Source organism: Nipponia nippon, unplaced genomic scaffold (assembly GCF_047370975.1).
Source record: "Nipponia nippon isolate SJK-2023a ecotype South Korea unplaced genomic scaffold, ASM4737097v1 scaffold_2, whole genome shotgun sequence".
Classification (NCBI taxonomy): domain Eukaryota; kingdom Metazoa; phylum Chordata; class Aves; order Pelecaniformes; family Threskiornithidae; genus Nipponia; species Nipponia nippon.
The window spans coordinates 11080660-11102761 of record NW_028262336.1 but is presented as its reverse complement, the minus strand read 5'-3'; the positions used below and the strand labels follow the sequence as shown (position 1 = coordinate 11102761).

General features: G+C 41.8%; 1 long non-coding RNA gene across 1 annotated transcript in view; it reads right to left on the bottom strand.

Annotated features, from left to right (window-relative positions):
* Nucleotides 1-5167: 5167 nt before the first annotated feature.
* LOC148055652 (uncharacterized) overlaps nucleotides 5168-22102 on the bottom strand; it is a 59250-nt gene continuing 42315 nt past the window's right edge. Inside the window, exons 2-3 of the long non-coding RNA XR_015704950.1 lie at nucleotides 21775-21977; nucleotides 5168-8262 (exon numbers count right to left, since the gene is read on the bottom strand). This is a non-coding gene — a long non-coding RNA (uncharacterized LOC148055652). The remainder of the gene's footprint in view (nucleotides 8263-21774; nucleotides 21978-22102) is intronic.

Genomic DNA, 22102 nt, shown 5'->3' with positions numbered 1-22102 from the left:
TTAAGTCTCTACACTTATTAAAACAAGAAATCGAGACTCTTATGGTACATTATAGGCACTGTATAGAAGACATACATTTTCTGGAGAACAGGCCTTCTATACCATTTCCCTTCCTTATTTATCTCCTCTCATTTTACTTCCTGGTGAAGAGTACGATCTTTCCAAATAACATTAATGAAGGAATGGGGGTAGGGAGGATGAAAAGAGTGGAGGAGATGAGAGTTTCCATCTGAGCTGAGCAGTGGATGTTAGCCAGGGTATGCTCAACCCGGCTCTAACAGCTTCTCTACTCAGGAGCCAGTCAGGTGGTAATAAGCTGAATACCACATGCTCCTTCCATATTTCTGATGGTGCCTCTCAAGTCATTCCCTTACACCAAACTGTTTCTCCTTTTTGCTAGGTTTGCTGCAGCTTTTATACTCCCAGAAAAGTGTACGGGGGCTGTGCACAGTGAGGAGTTGTATGTCCCAACAAGATCACAAAGAATACGGAGTGAGTAGTTCATCACATACCCTGCAATATCCACAGGTCAGAAAAGACAGCAAAAAATGCTGACGCTTTGCAAACACTGGCATAGAAATATTTGTAAGAGTAGTAAAGAAAGAAGCTAGAGTAATACAAGTGGAAGGAAAAAGGTACAAAAATGTCACCTAATTCCCTGCCTCAGTGACACACACTGCCACCTCACTGGAGACCTGTGACTGCTCAAGTTGCCCAGTAAGTGGATAAAAAAGGTCTAAAAATTTCAGCAGCAGGTTGAGGAGGATAAAATGAACTGCTAAGGTCCTGGAAAGTGCATGGCCATGCTTACACACAAGCATGAGTCATTCATCATTACTGGAAGGTAAGCAGAAGCATCAAGCAAAGCCTACAATTAAGGCCAGAGCACGTGGCCCTCAAGAGAGGCTGATTTCAGTGCTGGCGAATGCAGGCGCATGTAGTGTCCTTTGCTGCATGCTTCTTGGCATCGCTCAGCTCCTCTCCCCGTTGCTGCGGGGGCTTTCTCCACAGAGCCCCTCCCGCTTGCGCCTGGGCACCCGTCGGCCTTGGCACAGGCACTAGCATCACATCTTTTGCACAGAGCAGATGCTACATTGTCCGAGCTAAGCATGGGCAGTTTGAACCTAGGATTTCTAATTGAGGCCTTTGGATGCGCCACCGGGACAGTCATGCCAAAAAATAGGCAGCCACTGAGGGAAGATCAGCAGAGCAACAGCTTGCTGTCAGGGGCTATGCCAGCTGCCTCCAGGGCTACGTGGAGTCAGGCTGAGCCATGGGGCCATGTTCAGACAGCCAAAAGGAGTCATGTGATGGGGTGAGGTTTCCTCCTCTTTAAATATACATCCACCAGCTGAGTAAATACCGAACTTGGTAGCATCTTTCATCACTCAAACAGCTCTTGTTTTTTCCTCCCAGGCAGAGCTCATCGTGATCCCCATGTGTTAGAGCAATGGTCCCACCTGTCTGGGACTGGAAAACCTGAGGCAGAGATAGGGCGAGTAACCTATACCCCTGCCAGTCATGCGTTTCTGGACATGTCCGATAATAAATGCTCCCTCCCAGGATCAGACATGAAGCTGCCGAAAGTGGGAACCAAGCCTTGTTTGTCAGTCACCCCATATTGACAGAGGCAAGTCCTTCCTTCCTTGCTTCCTTCCTTCCTTCCTTCCTCCCTCCCTCCCTTCCCTCTCTTCCTTCCCTCCCTCTCTTGCGACTTGCCTGTCCCTGGTTTAGCTGCAAATGCCTCAGTGAAAGGGCAGCCTCTTAGCCAGGATTTTCACAGATATGCCAGAGTATTACTGCGCTAATAAGGAAAATAACCAACTAAGCCTTCTCCAACTACTGAAAAATACCAAATCAAGAGGCAGAAACAGATGCATGGTCTCTGTCTCCTGATATTGACTCAGGCCCTTAATTGAGGGCCGTGGCCAGAGGCGCAGACTGCCCTCATTTAGATTGGGTCTGCAGCCGCTGTTTGCCCTTTAGATCAGACTGCCCTGCAGAGACGGGGACAAAACTCATTCCTTGTCTCCGAGCCCTAGGCACTCTTCCCTCTTGGGTTAGCTTTGGTTTTTATGTACATGGGCTCACATTTTTAATGAATATCTTTAATTTAGCCTCAACTCATTCAAGCCCCTAAATTTTGGGGTGTCTGCAGTCTTTTCTCTTAGCTACGGAATGTATTGAAAAAGTATGTGGAAAGTAGCAAAATCTATTGATCCCTTAGGGCATTCAATTTGCCTCATTTGTCAAACCAAAATGCACATATCAACACACCGCTTGAGCTAAAGAATATCCAGGAGAGTGCTGCAACCAGCCAAGCTTCAGTCTCCACTGAGTAAACGCTGTAATTTCTTTTGAAGAGCCCGATGATATGAAATAATGAACCAGTAAGCTCTGGACTAAATTGACTATCCATTTTTGTCTCACTGGTTAATGTTGCATTCTGTGATTATCTAGTCTCATCCTCTTATTTCAGCCAAAGCGGAGTATTTTTAGCACAAAGCACAGCATCTCTCTTCATCAAAGGCCAGAGAGTTTAATTGTAGCTGGTCAGTAGCAAGCACTTAATTTTGAGAAAAGGAAGACCAGCTCCATGTGTGCTGTGTCGATGTTCTGCTCCAACAGGTTAGAGCTGGAGTACTAATTTCACACTCAGTCCATTCATAGAGAAAATACACTTTTTAATCCTGTCTCTCGGCCCTTTTAGTCACTCTGCTCCCCTTAGCACCTCAATTTACTCTAACTACCAAGCGGGCAAATGTAAGTGTTAGTCAGTGGGCACACCTGCAATAAAGTCATTGCAGGAAGCAGAGAGCAATACCTTTCATCTCCCTGAAGAGAGGGAAACACTTGTGAGTGATGTTAGAGTGACAGCTCTGGAATTGCAATCTGTCTTTCTCCCATGTGTGGCAGGCACACAGCTGAAAGAGAGCGCAACACTTCTGCAAAGCCACAGTAATCTAACTCAACTCTGAATTGCAGGGATAATGGCAGAGGTAAAAGGACAGCTCCTTTCTTGGGCTTACTCAGTATTCAGAAGATCAGAAAGCTCGTTTTCTACCACTTATGATTGTGGTTACTTCAGCCCAACTGTGTAAGACACCTGAGTTGGAACAAAAGAATGAGCTTTGTCTTCAGCTTTTTAAGATTGGCATGTATGTAGCCCTTTTTTCTTGTTTAAGCAAGAGAATCTGGTACCATACCTAGACAATGATTTTCAGGGACTCACATGAGTTAACAACCAGAGCAGAAAAAATCATTAATATGTTTTAGACTAATGACATGACATGGGCTACCTAACAACTTCCAAATCCTGGCCTGAACAATGGTGGTTAAATTTACAGAGCATGTTTAATGTAAATAATCAATTAATAAATTAAGAATTCTGTTTTATATTTTTAGGGTAAACTTTAGTAACCTGTCATCTACTAATAATTAATAGCAAACAGTTCATTGTGATGGCATCCAAAGAGCTGTAACGTGATCAGTCCTCTTAAATGCTTAGCATTTACTGTATAGACATGCAATAGTCTAGCCTTTGCTTGAAAAGACGAGATGTATAAAGATGAGGATGGACAAAAATAGGGTAGCAAATAATAATAACAACTCAGATAGGTAGATCCTTCCACAGCAATAGGAATGACACACAAAAAAAAATCTCCAAGTAACTCTCAGATGAAACATATATATACAGAAGCTAAATCCCCATACTCCTTCTAACAGACACACTAAGGCTGCCCAGTGCTGCATAAGGAATCAAACTCGAAGGACAGGTCTAGTGACACCTATTTTAATCCATATAATAAAAACCAGCAGACTTAGCATTCATGACCATGTTCACAATCTGCTGCCTCGAACTTCATGGCTCAATTCAGGGTATAAGATCCAGCTCCCGATGCAGGAGCTCAGACCTCTGTTTTCGGCTGGAAGCTGGCAGTACAGTTGTGATGACACATAGCTGAACTGCGTTTTCCAAACTGGCAAGTTAAAAAGAAAAAAACACTGTGAGTGAGCACATTCAATACAGCAGGAAAGGAAAAACTAGATCTTTATAACCAGTCTCCCCCTGCTCATATTACAAAACCAATGAAAAGCCATTTTCCAAATGTAACTTCAGCCCTGGGTCTTTTGTCCTTGATCGAGCCACAGCACGTGCTGGCTGTAAGCCTGACCTTGGGTCAGGCCCTGCGGTGGGTGAAGTTTAAAGCAGTGCCAGAGCAGACTGCCGGGTGAGCTGGTGGCAGGTCTCTCCCCTGCCTCCACCGCCACTCCTCTCTCCATCTCTTGGAGGGAGTGGGTGTACGGTCTTCCCTAGCAATGCCCCCAAAGCATGCTAGATGAAAGGCTGGAGGGCTGCCCTCTGTCCTGTGATCACTTTTATCTACAGAAAAAAAAAATCTCTTACAGGCATTCTTCCCTGCAAAGAGAAACCCCTTAGGGAGAATGAGGTTTTTCACCTTCCAGTGCAAAGGGAAGAAAACTCCAAGGTGACCTCCGCTGTGCAGGCTGAATGCTAGATCAGGCAAACGTGCAGCTGGAGAGCGAATGTGGGTGAGCTGGCTCTCTTAGGGCTCCTGTGACAGGGTTATAGGAGTTAGAGAGGCCAACCAGAAAGCTGCGGTTTGGTTAAGGTTATGCAGGAGGTCAGTGGCTGTGCAAGAAACAGGACTTAAGGCTGCCTTTGTCCTGTCTGAGGCTAACGCTCTTTTGACTAAATCACTCTGCCCGTTCTGCAAATAAATCCTGCCTTTCTCCCTGCCTTGTAGGCACTCCTGCCTGTTCCTATTTAAAAAATCAGACCAGGTGATCTACAGGACCATGAAGAGGAGAAGATAAATTAATGGCCCTCAAAGAACAAGAAGTGCGTGCACAGAGCATTTGTATGAGGGAGAGGAGCAAAGCAGTGTAGAATTTGTAAAACAGAGATTTCTACCTTGAATATTTGTAAGTAATGTCTCTAAGAGCATGATGGCAGGCTCTATTATTGTTTCTTTCTCTTTTTCTTTCATTCTCCCCTTTTTACCTCTCATCTTCATCACCCTTTGACTTCTGCCCAATAAGAATTCTTTTGTGTCACTCCTTTGATTCAAATATTAAGGGAAATGAATAAAACTCTTAAGCACTTCTCTGTGAGCAAGTTTAGTGTCCTTCCTACTAACTGATTTATTAGCAAAACTCCACAGGTTCATACCCATCCTCGTACTTTCTACCTTTACCTGTGAAATCTTTCCCTTGCCTTCCCTTCAGGGCACGCACGGGTTTCTGGCTGGTGTTTGTGGTGTGATTGAGCAACAATGCCCCACTTCATGGCAATGTTTCTGAAGCAGAACTGCAATGCCTACCATAACAGCAGCACTTTCACAGCACACAGCGCTTCTTTACCTAAAACTCCCAGTGGGGGCTGTCAGTTGCCAATGATCTTCCTGAAAGAAAGAGGAGCTGAGAGAAACCTGATTGACTCTTAATCGGATAGCATATGGTGCCAAGAAAAACAAAGAGGCCATATTGACATTTACCAAATTAAATGGTTAAGTAGGCTGGAACGGGCCTGACGCTGATGGCAGACCTACAGCAACAGCCCATTGGGCACTGCTGTTTGCGAAACGTGCTGAAGTTTGGACGCTCCTTGCGTCAGTGGTGCGAGGGAAAATGAAAGGAGAGCAGATGGCAGATTGGCAGTTTGAAGGGAGATGCAGCCTGCCTTGTCTTACTATTTCGCCATACCTAGATCGATATTTTATTCCCTTGTTCCCAGGCTGAAAGAGCTCTGGCTTGTTCGGTGTGTCATAAAAAAAGTTGTTGTACAGATTTCAGCTGTCGCCCTGCTAAGTGGCGGCAACACAGTTCAGGGCAGCAGCAGGCACTGCCTTTGTTAGACTTCATTACTCGGGAAAGGAGTTGTCAACAGCTGTACCCAATTGCAAATCTTCTGTATCAGCACTTTCAAAAACCTTTGCAATTTCAACAGAAACACCAGCAGCAGGAAAGAAAAACAGTTGCTTCTTTTCATTGGTTTGACATTTTGGAAGACAAGAGAGCGTGCCAGCAACTGAGACGACTTTACTGCTCGATAGGACAGGCCAGCAATAGCTAGCTAGCAGAAGTTTCCTCGAGCTCTTCTATCCCACTCTCTCTTCCCTTGTGCTTGGTCTTTCAACACCAATATTTGACTTGATTTTAAGGAAGCGAAGTCTTTGATCCAGCCGTGCGCTGGGTCAACGCACATACTGCAAGTTAGCTCAGAGTGTCCCTTTTCCAGGGCCTTTGTGTATTGACCTTGCCTCAGTGTCACCCACACAGCTTGTATTCTGCCTTTATCCTCCTCTGGCAGCACCACTTATGCTCATCTTTCAAAGACCGCAGACCACTTGGAGGGCCAGCAACCTATCTGAGTACTGGGAGACCATTTCTTAAAATTATCCTTTGGGTTCATTAAGGCTTTGCAGTTTGAAGTGCAGCTGAAGTCACTGTGCCAAGGGGCAGCAATGCAGTCATACAGGCTGTCATGAATTCAGATGTTTGCCTTTCATTCCTCTGCCTGGGCCCAATGCACTCAAAGTCGCAAGTGAAATTACCCTCAAAATCTAAAGCCGGTCAGCAGCAGAAGGTAGATTACATTACGAAACAAACCTAAGCCATGAAAATACCAATTTTCACCACATAGGAAAATTTCAGAATCGGGAAGAGCAAGATGTTTTTAGGCATAACAACAGTTATTAGAGTAACAGCTTGCATATTGTACAGATAAAAGATAGTACTATAATAAAAGTCAAGAAAAACATATCCACATGAATAATGGTTTTGCTGGGTTTGCTGCTAACCTGAAGAATGTCACATTAAGTTTTATTTGGGTTGACCTAAAAGAGAAATGATGACTACTTTCTTCAACAACAACCACCACCAACCTGGAAATATACTCTTGGGTTGAATAAAACAGTTTGTTTGACTTATAGCATTGTTTGGTTTGGGGTTGTAATCCGTTTTACTGCTGTTGATAATTTCTTTTTTGTTTTGAACAAATACATCCATTACAAAAAAAGAGCACATTTTTTTTAAAAAAAAGAAAACTTTCAACTGTTTTATTCTTCCCCTATGTTTTTGGCCAGAACTGTTCTCTAACAGATTCAAATGAGTTTTGGCCTCTACAAAATTGAATTTCCTGATAAATTTTGGATCAAACCCCAGTCAACTTTCTCCCAAATCTGATCAAAATCTCTAGCTAATGCTTGCTGTTGGTAAAACAACAGTGAGACAGCAAAGAAACATTTTTGGATTTCGTATGATGTACCTTTAAATCAAAAGAGTAGTTGCATGTCTGTGTTTTTCCATTCACTCATTCGCTTTCTGTGTTTGAGATTAATATCACCTTTGTTCATTTTGAGGGGGTGGGGGAGAATTTCTGACTCAGGATTCAAGCCTTTGGAGCATTAACTGTAAATTAAAACAGATGCTTTGCTGAAGATAACCCAATCAAATCAATATGGAGCCAAAGGAGGCCCTTCACATGATGAAAGCTGGCTTTTAAAGTACTGTAAAGATGTTTTACTGTTCAGTCCATCAGTTTCCTTTTCCTGCTCAGCTCTGATACAGGACAAGTTGAGGCCACTGACCCTCTTGCAGAGCCCAACATGGAAAGTTCCCCATGAGACCAACAATGCGGCTGATATTGCCAAAGAAGACAGATCAGCGGAGGGTTTATGTGCTGTGTAGGACGAGGTTACAGTGGTTTTAACTGCGTTTCATATTGCTCTGTGTTGCAAACTATGGTCAGATTCTTGTGTACAGAGCTCAGCGCCAGCACAAACACTGCTAAGGGGAGACCTGTGGTCACACACAGGTACCAGCTGCTTCAGAGGTGTCCGCTCCATACTTCCCTGAGCACTTCGAAAAGCCACGTGCTGCCTCATTGCAAAGCCTTTCTTTTGCTGTATCCTGCTCCGAAGAAAATCAGGCTGTGTGCTGTGGTCACCCTGCAGACCAGCAACCTCTCAGCAGTTCTGGTTCTCCCTCAGGCTGCCGAATCCCGGGGCCAGCTGCCCTTGGAGGCACAGGGTCACAAATGCCAGCGAGGAGAAAGTTTCAGGCAGAAGTGTCATTTGTGCTTGCTCTTTAATTTCCAAGAGTGCCAGCATTTGGCATTTTCCTTAAATACCCAGCTCTTGGAGTCACGGGACTACAGGATAACTTCTAAGGCATCTTTTCTTCTTAAAGTAAATTTCTGACCTCATGTTTGCAGAGGAACTCTGCAAGCTATCCCTCCTAAAAGCCCAGGAAAAAGGTAACAATGTAGAATTAATTCTATACAGTTTAAAAAAACCTCAACTTACAACTTTTAAGACAATTTCGTAACTAGAGGGATCAAGGCAGTATTGAAATTATAAGCGTGAAAATAGTTCCCTCTGTTTCAGCTTGCCTATCTATTTTTATCTTTTCCTGGTTTGACTTAATTATTTTTGCTATCCGCCTTCCTCTAACTAGCTAAGAATTGAATTGTTTTACCCTGGGTTTAGCTTGGCATTTACAGGCTGGCTAGCTCAGTACTAGACTTTGTGGGTTGTTTACTCTTGACTTTTTAAGGACATTTTTCAATACCTTTGTGAGTAAGCAAATTTAAAAAAAAACACCAAATGCTGCTGCTGCTGCATGAAACACCTTAGTTGCGCATATTCTGTAAAATCCTGTCTTTTAGAGTAATTCAATTCTTTAGAGCTTGAGAATTTACACTTGCAAGTAGAGATCCTTACTGCTGCTAGAATTCATTGCAATTTTAGTTCATTGCTATGATTGCAGAGGGATGTTCTAGGATCTCTTTAAAAAATGGTAACTTTTAAAAATGTACATTTGAGTTTAAATTTAAAAAAATATTTATTTTTCTTTGGAAAAAAGTGTATAGAGCCACTGAAGTTTTTTTAGATTTCCCTTTTTTTGCAAAAGGATGCAAGTTTTAAATTTGAGATTTTAACTTTCAGAACAACATTTTCAGAAAAAAAGTAATATTTCCTCCTTCTCACTTTAAATTTTATTTCTTTTCCCTTCATGCTTCACTTAGTCAAAATTACGTCTAAGTCTAAACAGTACGCAACTTGCTTTATAACACAGAAGTTAGTTAACTCACAACCTCAGCTAGCTTTCAGTGCAGTCTATTCTGAAAGCATAGTCCAAATATTATATACATAGCAACCCATATTGACAGCTGTCTCCCCACATTAACTCTCCAGCTTGGTACCAAGTTGCATATCAATATATTTACAACCTAAGTCACTGGAGAAAAATATTTATGAAAGTCATATTCTACCATGTAAACATAAGATGGTATGCCCAGAGCTGTCACCTCCACAGAGCACGCATAGCAGCGTGCATTCTCTTTAGCTAGATGAAGTTTTAGAGGACCTTTTGTATAAGAAAAACCAGGGATTTAAAAAAAAAAAAAAAAAAAAAAAAAAAAGACTCATATTAGGAGGAAGGGTTGCCAAACAGGAATGCAACTTATAAGAGAGCTTTCTGGACACGTACATGTGGGACAAGCCTCCTGTACTTTAGTAAAGCTAGCCTTTAACTCCATCATTTCTCTGCATAATAGAAAATAAATGCAGCACAACTTACAAAAGCTTTACTTGGAATCTTGGCTGTTCTGTACTTGGTGAATCTTAGATTTTAGCTTTTTAAGTAAGACTAACTAATAAGTTTTGATATTTCAAACATGAATGTCTCTTTGTTCCTAGGATACTGGAAACAGCAACAGAATTGACAGGCGACTTTACAAAGATCTGAAAGCCAAGGAGTAGATCATATACTTTGCCTGAAGCTAAGGCATCTACTTCCACAGCAAAAACAGAAAAGAGGAGATACTCTGAAGTCCTTACACCAAATAAAGATGTAGACTAATCTGAAGGATGTACGATGAGTGTAGAAGGAAATGCAACAAAAGAGACCATGTTTGAGGTGGGAATGGGTGGATCTTCACAGCAGTGTCAGACGACACAATAATATTATTTTTTTTTTAGTATTATTCAAATTATTTACAAGCTATACTAATTACCACTTCATACAAGTGACAAACATCTAGGGTTTATTCCTCAGTAAGCTATCATGCTGCTCCCAGAAAATTTCCTAGTAGAAGTGGGTCTTTGGGAAGAATCAGAGAGAGGGAGATCATCTTGTAGATTTGTTCTGGAAAGATGTTTCCATTTATGTACTGTATTATGGAGAAGGTGACAAAATGCCTGATGAAGATGAATATCACATGTCATCCAGAAAGCATCGCGAACTGGACACAGGAGAATGAAGAGGGTTAGACCTATACAGTACTTTGACAGGAAGCATATGATACTTCAGTTTGAGGTCGCAGGGAAACAGGATCTGTTGGCGAGATCCCTACTTCTGATTCATACACATCTTATTCCTTGTTTTAACATGGGGCACGCACAGACTCTCCTTCAGATGAAAAAAACAAGATCTGGCTTGACCCCCAGTACAAAGAGTTATGTAGGCCTCACATCAGCGTGACTCATGAAAATAAACTCCCCTGGCTCCCCATCTGCCATACATTAGCCAGCAGCAACTTGTCCTTGAAATGAACTAAGTACAGGTTTCCATCTGGCCAGCGACCAATTAGTCAGCTTGCACAGTGACCTTTTGCCTTGTGATTGCTTTTAAATGAAGTCTCCAAAATCTGTATTGTTCTGGGTAGGAAACATCTGAAACTACTTTCCAAAGAGCGTTTGGCACCTCCCCACTATTATACCACTGTACAATTTAAAATACACCATCTCACTTATTGTTCAATCTAACCATTTGATCTATAGCCCTGGTTTCTCGCTGCAGTCACTCCCCTGGAAACAAAGACATCTTCCATTCCTTTCAAGGTTGAATTAAAACTGCCGTCCCCAGGAGTACTTCTGCTAGATCCAAATATCCAGCAATCTACCATGTACTGAGACTGCCTGTAACCACTACTAAGAGACAGGCAGGAGGAGTCTTAAAAGTAAACCTTCTTTTCTTAATTTTGGACATATGATGGTAGACCAGAGTATATCAGTAAGGCTGAACTTGAAGCCCAGTCCTAGAGGTCACAGGACTAGCTTACAGAGGGCTTGAAGATTCAAACCAAAATAAGTTTTTTCAACTGCTTTTATCGTTAATGTAAAGTAAAACACACAAATTTTTGCAAATGATACCATTTCTTAAAAGTGTGTTTAGTTTTTTCAGCCTTACTCCCTGATAAAACAAATAATGGGATGAGTAGTTTCTTTCAATGTCTGCATTTGAAGACATCAAAATGATTAAAGACTGACATTAAAAAGAGCAGTTTTCTGAATACAGTTTGCAGTGTAGTATTCGCTCAGATGCAGTAAACTTAAATGCAACTGTAATCTGTTAAGCAGTTGCCTTAGTTTTAGATAAGTTTTTTTATATTATGATGCTGCCTTATACTTTCCCCTTTTGTTTAAAATAGTTATCTTAGTTCCTTGTAAAATAATTGAATAATACATCATCCTAAACTAGCAACCACTCTCTATCAGAAAAATCGAATGTATCCTTTAAAATACCAACTGTCAAACCAATATTATAATTTCCTAGCTCTTATAGACTAAAAGTGGGAAAAAAACCCCAACCCGTATGATGGGTTACATACAATTCATCTTCCTTTGTGGTCACAGGATGGATTAGACGGCCTTTTAATCCCTTCTAAACTTTTCTATGATGGTGCAGAAGCCAAACCAAGTAATCTCCCTAGAACATTTCTGGCATAGGCCAGTCGAAGGGGGCACCACTTTTCAGCATATCTAGCTGGGCAATGTCTGTGGCACCAGTCTACTCTCCTAATTTGCCTGTTGAACATGTTTTGCTATGAAGTAGTTAGATATGAGTAAAGCTGGAGAGCTCACACGGCTGAATGTATCTTTTCTAAGGTGCGGTTTACAGGCTGTATCAGGGAAAATTTCAGGAGTCACAACATAGCCATGCTGTAGTGCAAGATGTCATGCAATGGCAGAGAACAGCCCGTTCTCTTCAAGCAGTCTGTGCAGGAACGTCTCAAGAGACATTCCCAACAACATATGCTATACTGACTGATCAGACAGTCTATGCCTTTATCTTTTGGCTTGGGCTCAGCTCTTTTGCCTTAGCACAGCCTGTACTGGCAGCCTAAGTTGTCAGTGAGTCACCTTTAATGCTTGCAAAACCCTGTGCCTGAGGCTCACCTTCACGAAGTACAAACAGTCTATGGATTGCGCTAAACAGTCCTTTAAATTCCCACGGGTGTCTTGGCACTCTGAGTCATATAAAGATGTCTCTCTCTGCTGTGCTTAATAGGGAGGGGAGTGGTACAGCAGCTGTTCTGCTATTTTGTGTCATAGAAGAATTCCTTCAGCATGACAGGTTCTGTCATCTCCACGGCTTTTGTGTGATACAACTGTGTCCACCTTTACCAATGAAAAATATTCACTGAGAATGTGACTGAAGCTACAGCTACCTGGAGTCCAAGTTCAAAGCCTAAGGAAGACCTGGCAATCGTTATGTGCCTTGTTTGGCACTCAGGCAGATGCTCACTCTGGCAGCTCTTAACTACTCTATGTATACGCTATATCGGACTAGGCTTCCAGCAAGTGCGTGTATTTGGACTGAAGTTCAAACCAGGCACCAAAGGGCTCTGTGGGCTTCCACCAATGCCAAGAGGGTTGAGACAGCAGCAGTGTCACGAACCGTGTTACTACCACGCATTAGCGGGGCAAAAAACATGGTGAGGAATTGAGGGGAAAGGACAGGAACCATGCAAGAAAAAAGTGGGAGAAACAGCGGCAATGGGGAGAATTAGAGACAGAAAGAAGAAATGCGGTGAGATCCTGTGCTGAGGAAAAGCAGAAATGAAAATATTGATGGGAAGTAAATGAGAAGAGCTAGAGAAAAGCAGAAGCAGTTGAGGGCTTAATGAGGGAACAGAATGGGATGACAGGACCCAACAGAAAAGCCAGGAGTTACTGAAGCTACTGACAAGCTGCATGAAACTCGCAGGAGGGTTCCCCTCTGCTGAGCAACTGTATCCATCTCAGGCTCCCCCGGTTAGCTCAGACTGCTCAGTCTTCCCAAAGGTCCTTGCCCAGTCTTCTTATGAGGCTTGCTGCAATTTCTGCCTCCCCACATCTGCTGTTTCTGCCCCAGGGAATTCTGTCAAGCATTTCGAGTCTCCATCTGACACTGTTCACTTCTGCCAAAACACTGTTTAGCAAAACCAATGTTTATGGCTGTGCACACAATATAGGTAAACATGCAAATCAGATCATTAAAGAAGCTGCAGAAAACGTCTGATAAGCAGCTGCACAAAGCTCAGCAGCCCCATCATGGGGAAGGAGCAGTCCGCATCTTTCCCAAGGGCCATGGAGAGCACGCTGTTCCCAAGCAGCTTTGGAAGGGATGGTTGTTGCCTTGTGTAAAGCCCCACACCGCCCCTTGCACATCGTGAGTAAATCCAACCCTTTTTTGCTTTGCTGAAAGCTGACATACAACAAACCCAGATATCCATAGGAGATGTCTTCAGGGGTTGCAAGTGACCAAGGGTCACTACATTAGCACATTTTAATCAGACTCTTTCTGGAGGAAGTGCTAAGTTGTCAGGCATCCAGGTTTCAAAATCTCAGCATCAAAGCGAAAGAACTTACAGTACCAGAATGACAAATAAATATCACTGAAGCATTCCCTAACAATAATGGAAGGGCTGATAGCTGAGAAAGATTGAGCCAAATTCACTTAGCTCAGAAGGCCTCAAGAAATTGGTGTAATTTCTTAGCTCATAGCTACATGAGTGGAAAACTAAATGTAATGCTTGATAGCAAGAGTTCCTGCCACACAGAAAACAATGGAAATCAAAAAAAGAATTGCTGGAGCCAGGAGATATGAGTAAAGATTGGAGTTTTAGCTATATCAAAGACTATAGTCTGAAAGGAAGAAAGAGTAAATAAGGATGTAGAAAATGTCCTGATATACCAAACAGTTTCTATTGAATTCCAAAAGAAATGGAAGTTGGCATAGTCCATTATCTAGAAATAAAACACATTTTTAGTTCAAATGCAGCCATTTTTCACAAGGTCAAAAAGACTCAAATCTACTAAGAACGAAATATGAACAAAAAATAGGCTAGCTAAAATTGCATTCTGAATTTATTCATCATTCATTTGATCACAGATGGCATATAGTTCAGCAAGGATCTGATTACATGATAAATGGTTGGTTACTGGTGTAGCAGCAGAAGATACACAGCAGAAAGAAAGTGCACTTTTACCATATTGTCACTGAAAGCTGAGATTTTACCAATGTGCAAAGGGTAACTACAGCAGGGTTAGTGTTAGGATCAGTAACGTCCAAGAAAAACTTAAAAAGTTGCAGGTCCTGGTAGAATTATGCGATCAGCAAGTATTAGTGAGTAGTGAACCAATGACTTCACTATACCCTGAGAAAGGATGGGACCGATAGCACACTTCAGATGAGGTGTAAAAATGATCTCATAAATACCTTGTCTTTTAATTGTCCCATCAACCTTTTGGCTTGAATGGAGATTCACTCCCAAAACCTTGACCCAAATGCCTCCTGGAACACACTGGACAACCCAATATTAATTTCAGCTTCCTTCATGTCACAATATGCCCCTTAACAGGCAGCACTTTGCAGTCCCAGAGGAGCTGTGTTTCAGCACAGCATGAAGTCATTCTTATGAGAGGCAGGGTAAGCTTTACAAGACACTCAGCAATAAGATATTTGAGGATGAAAGATGTCATATGATTATGTTGGTAGAGAGGCAGAGGCGCTGAGGGTTCAGTCCAAATAGCGATCATCTGACCTGACCATCCTGTGTTCTGCTGCTGCTGCTTCTTTCAACATATGTTCTACTCATTGACCCCTATAACTGAGGGTGAGGGAAAACAAAAATTGGGTAAGACCAAATCAATAGGTTGAATTTCTCCCTGTAACAGGATTTATTATTTATCCAAGAGAAATGAAGAGAGGGAGAAACGGGGAGATCAATTGCTTTTTAACCCATCAGTAGAGTAGACCTCACCTATATTTCCAACATAGCTGTTGCTTTTATAGATATGCTGTCACGTGCGGACACAGCTTCAGTGTGCCTGGAGGGGGAATGAGGCTAGCAGGACACAGGCCTCTCATGTAACACCCTCCTAGTCCCTCCGTAAATCTATGTCAGACATATGCAGCTGTTACTACGGCTACTTCTGACAGTGAATTGTTCTGTGGGCTTGTCTAGTCCTGCATTAAAGCTGTCATTGCTGATACCCTGGGCAACTATGGCAGCACAGAGCTCAGGATCAACCTGAAAAACAGGACAGGTATTTGGGCAGTTGGGCTTTGCATCAGCCCACACGTCCACTGCTTAACGGACATGAATACTGAACAAGTCGCATTAAAACCAGCACTACACAGCAGACGCACCCTATGAAAGCAAGAGCATGAGCACTGGAGTTCATGGTGGGAGTAACTCCAGGGCACTCAAAGTTATACATGCTGCAAGGATGGCTTTGGCTTTGCGTATTTATGCTATTTCAAGCTGTAGAGTATGATTTGTTTGGTGTAAATGATTCCCCCAATCCCAAATTATATCTAGCTATTTTCACAGGTTATAATAGTTAAAATTCTCACCACTAATGTCTTGTGCCTTCTGAACCATGTTCACACAGAGTTACAAGTTAAAAAAAAAAGGGGGGGGTGGGGCGGAAATCATGATTAAACAAATAAGCTCTAGGGAGGCATAATCAAGGAATCACATCAGCTCTCTGCACCCTTCTGCTCTATCTTTCTGTATGACACTGCCGTGTCATGTTATTCCTGAGGCCCACAGAGGAAATAGGACGTATTATTTTCAGGTTGCACTTCTAGCTGAAAGAAAGAGTATAAAAGGCTTCCACAACAGAAAGATGCTGTCAAATCTTTTGGGTTCCTTCCAGCAGCTCAGTCTCCTTGAATAAAGACGATAGATGTGACCACAGAGAACATGGGAGGGATGGGGATAGCAGCATCTAATGTTCTGGCTGCTGCCCACTGCTTTGCTCCTGTGAGTGGGCTGGAAAGGGGAAAGATGAAGAGAGCTATCTTTGATTTTATGCTCTCTCAATGGAAGAACCCCAGCTGGGAAGCTACAGGCAGCACAAAACAAAGCAGACCAGAGAACCTGGTCCTTATGCAAATATTTAAAACTATGCATGCTGTTACCATATGAAACACTACCCTGAGGTTGAAAAGTAGAGGAAAGTATTTTAAGGCATCCTGTGAACACTAAAGAAAAGTAGGCTTTCAGCCTGAAAAAAAAAAAAAAAAAAAAAAAAAAAAAAGAGATATTCTGATGTTCTAGATTATTGGGTAACACTTATAATACAGAATTGTGCTTCTCACCACCCTGCATTGCAAGCAATATTTAGTTCTGTGGTACTTTTTTACCATAATGATACTTATTGTAAATCTGTAAAGTGAAGAAACTTTACATGCATGGTCTGAAGACCAAACCAAAATACTTCAAAAACAAAGAAGCCTGAGATCTACTTTTGCTGTAAAGGAGCATTTCTAGTAAATCACATCTCACTACTGATTAAAGTTCCGCCATCTGGAGTTCACCGAAGTGGCATCTGGCATTCCAACAATTTTAGGAAATATGCTGGAACTATAATAATAAAAACGAACATCCTGGTTTTTAACAGGCAGTTTCTCCAGCTGATCTTTTTAAGAGATATGCTCCGGTTCAAGAGGAAGGCTTGTCACACAAGCAATGATGCTTGGTGAAATTCTGTGGTGTACATCATGCTGGAGGTCCACTGGATGAACATAATTCTTCCCTTCTGGCTTTAAAACTGTGGCTTGAAAGCCGCACCTAACCGAGGTGCTTTAAGTATATAATCATCACCTCTTATACATTATACATAAGCATATAATCATCATCTCTATTGTCCAAGGCCATAGGCACCTCCAGAGTGTGACTGATCCCCATTAAGGCATTAATTATCTTTGAGAGTGCCTCCTTACCATTCTCTACCGAATAGAGAGACTGCACTCCTAAATTATTTACAATTAAGCAGAATGCATTACCATTTTGGTACAATAAGCATAGTCATAGACCAAAGGCTTGATCTTAATTAAGCACTGCTCAACCTATTGCATTAGGATCCTTTCTATATCTCTGCTATTTATGATCAATAGCATGGACTGCTGACTAATTAGGCTGGGATAAAAAAAATGCAGATGCTAACTCTTCAAAACCATGTAGGTACCTGATGTTCCCAGGGGCATACAATCCTGCCTGACAGCATTTTAGGGCATCCAAAGGTCTCCTTCCAAGCATCTCCAAGACTTCCTCAGCCTTGGCAATGCTAACTAACTCAGAAGCTTCTGGCCAATGCAGCACAACAGAATCCACACAGCAGATTTTTACTCACGTGATGAGGTTAGGGATGCTCTGAATATGGCTAATTGTAGTCATGGAAAACAAAACCACAGCCATCACTTACATTTTATAGCACAGCCATAAAAGGGGAGAAATATGAGTTCTTCTGCCCCTTCTTTCTTTTAAACAATAGATTAGTGGCCAAAGCCACCATAGAGAAAACACGGGACTGCTCTGGGTGGCTGATGCCATTTTCTGGAAACAGATGCAGCCAGGTAGGCTAGACTTAAATGGATTAAGTGCAAATAGTCTATTTATATTCAGAAGCTTTTGTTATTTGGATTTATTTCATTACAAGAGCAGATGCCTGGCTTTGACATTGCAATAACTGACAAATAACCATGCATCAAAAACGTGTTTTACCAAGTTATCCTCTTTCCACAGTCCTGTTCTTCAACAGTCCTCCCAAAAAAGCGTCCTACACAATACACGCTGTTTTTTAAAGGAATTTTTTTCGGAATTCATTACTTCTGTGTTCCCTAAGCTCCCTTTTCTAACACAATTGTACATTGGCATGTCAGTGATCCATGAATTAAATTGGCAGAAATCAGAGCAGCACCAGTTCTACTGGCCGAAATGTATCTGTTCTATTGATGATGCCCGTTGTGAATATACAGTTAGCTATTTATAAGCAAACTCCCAGTGTTTCATAAATAAGTGCATTTCCTCCACAATAATATGAATAAATGTGTTCACAAGCCCGGTATATTTACAAATACTTGGAGAAAATCTCAGTGTCAGCTGGACTGAACTTCAGGGAGGTCTTGTGCATTCCAGTGTCACCTTACATAAGGATACATACTTGAACTTCACAACAGCCATCAAGCATTACTTGTATTTGAATAACAGCAAGCAAAGTTCTGCCTCTGTATTTTAAGTGCAATATATAGTAGTATATTAATAGCCTTAAAATAAAATAGCAAAACTAAATTTCATGTGAGTCTTCAGTCAGTTTTTTATATTTTCTTGGAATAATAACATCAGAGACTATTTGTAGTAGCTTGAACGTGACATTGAATGTGTGCAATGAATTTTTCTTCCTTGCCATTTTTCTTTCGGTCTCTCTATGTCTCCCTTCTATAGCTTTAACCTTTCCTACTTCTCTTTTCTTTATTGTCCCTAATATATGCACCCTACTCTTTTCATTGTGAAGTAGCATACATCTATGCAACTCTGTTTACCCTGAAGGATGTAAAAATACTCTGCAAACTTCAACTGATTAGCACACAGTAAGCAGGCAGCAACACAGTCACCCTGATTTTACTACCCTTAAGTTAAAAATTACAATACCATTTAACAATACACAAACTTCAAGGTCTCTTTTTAAAGTTGAGGTCAGCAGCTTGTGTGCAGGATTTGTCCTGTGCTCTGGATGGTATCTCTAGCTGAGCTTATGCAGATGCAATTACCCAATGCAGATGCAATTACCTAAACTGGAATTTTGCCAGGACACGAGGATCAACACATTTGTGAAATGTGCCATGAAGTTGTTCACGAAAAGTAGTTGGAAGCTCATTTTTAAAAAGTGTCACCCTAAAGGCAAAAGAAACAGAACTGCTGGAAACCACAGCGCCTCCTCGGAGATTTTCCAGCGCCAACCATGCCCTGGTCTCACTTGTGACAGGATCTCTCCCTCACGGCTGGGAGTGCAGAGGAATACACTGTGCTACAACCCTGGCTTCCTTCTGTGAGCGATTTCCTTGCACAAGGAGGAAACAGTCTCAACTCTTCATATTTTTTTAATAAAATATTTTCCTCTACCTCCTATTCCATTGCAAACTTCCGGAAATAAAAAGCACGTTTAAACCTCTCCAGTTTCATTTTTCTGTGTTTTGTCTTTCTTTTCTTCTGATCTTTTTGCTTTCATCTGCTGACTTTATTATACAAATTTAGCTGCTACAGATGTTTTTTTCCCCTTTTCTTAACGGATATGGCAGGGAAATTACTGCTTCTGGCCTTCTGCCCACAGCCAGTACTTTTTGGTGTCTCCTTTTCCCCTTACCATCTCTTTAAGTGACATTATGCAACGCATCTTACAAACACTACAACATGCTGATAGCTCTTTGTCAGCAGACTGAGTTGCCGCTCAGCATGAAAGCAGTATCCCAGGCCATCTCATCAGTCAAGGCAAATTGTCACATCTTCATTGATTTTCCTGCAATCAGCAGAGCTTCAACATTTTAATTCACCTGGGTAAATGGACTGCTGAATTCCCAAAGTACACCCACAGACTAAGACTGGGCTTTTTGATAACTTCAGAAACTGCAGCAAAACCATAAGCTCATCCTAAGTTTTCTCCTCACCACCCTTTAGAAAGTTCCGTGGAGATTTCTCCATACCGGACTCTGGTCAGCACCAGCCAGAGTCACCTTCTTTTCTTTCAGGCTTAGTGAATTAATGGCAGCTAACTTGCCTTGCTGCAGCATGTCAGTGGGACGCAGCAGTACTTCCCTGCTATGTTTCATACGCTTCCCCTGCAGACGAGCGTTTGGAAGAGATGTTTGTGATAAACACTTCCAGCGTCTTGCAGCCACAGGCAGCCGTCAGCTGTGCAGCGTGGCTGGCACAGGACTAGAGCAAGGTATAATGCAGGACCCTGAGGCAGACAACTGCCAGGTCCGGTATCTCAGTTTCCCTCAGCTTTGCAGCATGGCAGTGGACCCCCTTAATAGTGGACACCTGATAGCAGCAGCTGGTCAGCCCCTGCCCCTGGGCCTTGAAAGTTGGAAAGTGCAACAGGAGAGGACACGGGAAGAGCTATGTGATGCTACTCCTGCTCAACGCTGCAAGGTTTTGACAGAGAAATGCAAGTATCGACATTTCAAAATGTCTTCCCTGTTCCTCTAAAAACCGAAAGTTGTTGAAGATGATCAAAACTAAAGGGAAAAAATAGAGAGAAGTTTGGCAAATCTTTCCATCATAGACTGTTGTGGAATATCTTCTGCTCAATTTGACAGCTATTTCCTAGGAGAGCAGATAGTACTCTGTGCGCCCTGCATAACTTAGACAGCAGGCCAAAATCACAGCCATATGACATCTCTATTACTCGTTAATTCAAAGGATTTCTTTCTTCTTTAGGTTCTCTCCAGCTCTAAATGCAGTTGCATGTGCAAATATAAAGCTTCCTGACCCTTACAATTCTGAGGGACTAAAATCTGAGCTGCTGGTTTTAGTTTAATCTTTAATCTCAGAAGGAGCTGGGCCAATGAGTGAAGAATCACATATTGCCCATAGAGCCCTTCTGAACAGCATAATCTAGACGTTATATAAAACACCTCTCCTTTGTGAATTTCCAGGTGTTTCTCAGATTTTACATGTAGGAACGCTGAAACTCCAGATGGTAAGTGTTTTGCCTGAGATCATGTCAGTGATTACGGAGATATTTCCTGACTCCCATTCTAATTGCTACATAAAAAAAATCATACCTAAAAATCATAGCTGAAGCCCTACTGCTTTTCCTTCCACTATTACATTTTCCCTGTAATGCAACATTTTGGTCTTGTTCCTTTTCTAATTATGACACTCAAGTCTTTCCAAAGTAGTATGCTTCTTGGCCAATTCCAAGTAGTTATTGTTGATTTTAACAAGCTTATTACTGCATATTTGGCTGACCACAAGCTACAGTAGATTTAGTTTTATACTGTTTTCATTAACTGCTTTCAGATCTACTAGGTCTTCTTGCCACATGGAAAGATAAAACAGAGATGAGGGCTATAGCTGTGTTCTATTTCTTGGTTTGTAAGACCAGCATCAGAGTTCATTTACAATCCTTTATAGTGCTGTTCACCTGTGGTCTACTCCACTGCCCAAGCTTGCTATTGACTTCAGTGTTTTCAACATCTACAGACGTATGCAAGATATGCTTGGAATCAATGATGTGAAAACGGAAATTATAAAGTTTGTTTGTGAAAATGTTATGAAGAATATGCTTGCTTCTAGGAAACTGCAACTGAGACAAGAGGATGTTGAAGAAAAAGACTGACCCCATGAATCTCCATCAAAACCCTTCTATTTAAAAAATGGCAGTTCCATTTCTGCTTGGTTCACCTGAGGTGGAAAGTCACAAGGAAGAAGGGAGATGAATCATTCCTTGTACCTCAAAATTACAGGAGAAAGAAAGTGAAAGGCGCTCAAAAGAAAAAAAGCAATTGCTAAGCTCTTAAGCTTTGGAAAAATAACCTAAAAACCATGGTTGGACAGAATGATATGACAGGTCTGGGTGTGAAGCCATCCCTCAGGACATTTATCCAGGAACAATCCCATACAGCAAATCTAATTGCAGGCAACTCCTTGGAAATCACGGCTCAGTCGGGTTATTCTCATTTTCTTACCGGTAACAGGTTGCTGGAATTGCCACCGGCCACTGGGATGAACCACTTCCAACTCGGTGTACTTCACATGAAGCAGCCATAGTTCCTTCCTCGCTACAGCACTTATGAGGCAGAGTGTCCTTATTGATATTCTGTGTCTTGCGAGAAGTGGTAACACAGAAGCAGCAGGGTGCTTATTGCTCTTGTCTGCTGAAAAGCCTGATCTGGAATCAGAAAAGCATATTATGAATCAGACAGACTGTGTTGAAATTGGGATATATTGCTTGATCTGTTCTTTCATAAAGAAATACATTGAAGATAATTTTCTCTTTTACCTAAGTAACTTAAG